Source organism: Nycticebus coucang, chromosome 9 (assembly GCF_027406575.1).
Source record: "Nycticebus coucang isolate mNycCou1 chromosome 9, mNycCou1.pri, whole genome shotgun sequence".
Taxonomy (NCBI): Eukaryota; Metazoa; Chordata; class Mammalia; order Primates; family Lorisidae; genus Nycticebus; species Nycticebus coucang.
Window position 1 is genome coordinate 98209924 of NC_069788.1, and position 732 is coordinate 98210655.

General features: G+C 29.5%; 1 non-coding gene across 1 annotated transcript; it reads right to left on the reverse strand.

Annotated features, from left to right (window-relative positions):
• Positions 1 to 270: 270 nt before the first annotated feature.
• On the reverse strand, positions 271 to 405 carry LOC128595210 (small nucleolar RNA SNORA2/SNORA34 family). The gene has a single exon (XR_008382859.1). It is a non-coding gene; the product is annotated as a small nucleolar RNA SNORA2/SNORA34 family (small nucleolar RNA).
• Positions 406 to 732: the final 327 nt, after the last annotated feature.

Below are 732 nucleotides of genomic sequence, written 5' to 3' on the forward strand. Positions count from 1 at the left end.
TAAACAACTAAATATGGAAATAAAACATACCAAATCTTATGAGAATAAGAAAATCTTTTTTTTTTTTTTACTGTAGAATTATCATTTTATTTTGGGTGAAAACCCACAGTAATTTTGGGAGGCTGTAATTAAGATTTAACAGCATTATAATTCTACCAAATAACTTAAATATCCTTTTGAGAAAAACATAATAATATTGTATGAATATTTTGGAACCCAAATGTTAAGAGTACAAATAAATACTAGCCTACACCTATCACCAATGACTCATACAGTTTCTTTCTAATGAATTGACTATTACATTTCCAAAGCTCTGATGTGGCTAACACCATAGAAAGATAATTCTTTGGGCTCATGCTTGAAACCAACAGCTTCAGCAAACTGCTGGCCTTGATTAGGGACCAACAGAAAATCATTTCTAAGGGGAAAGTTTATAGTACAAACACCTACCTTTACAAACTAAAATGATCTCATTAAACAACTTAACACTACACCTCAAGGAACTAGAATAAAAAGAAATAAAAAATTACACTCCAAATTAAAAGGAGAAAACACATAATAAAGATCAGAGCAGAAATAAACAGAAATAGAGATTGAAACACAACACAAAAGCTCAACAAAATAAAGAGTTGTTTTTTTGAAAATATTGACAAAATCGACAAACCTCTGGATAGATTAAAAAAAAAAAGACTCAAAGCAGAGATGAAAAAGAAGACATTACAACTGAAGCTG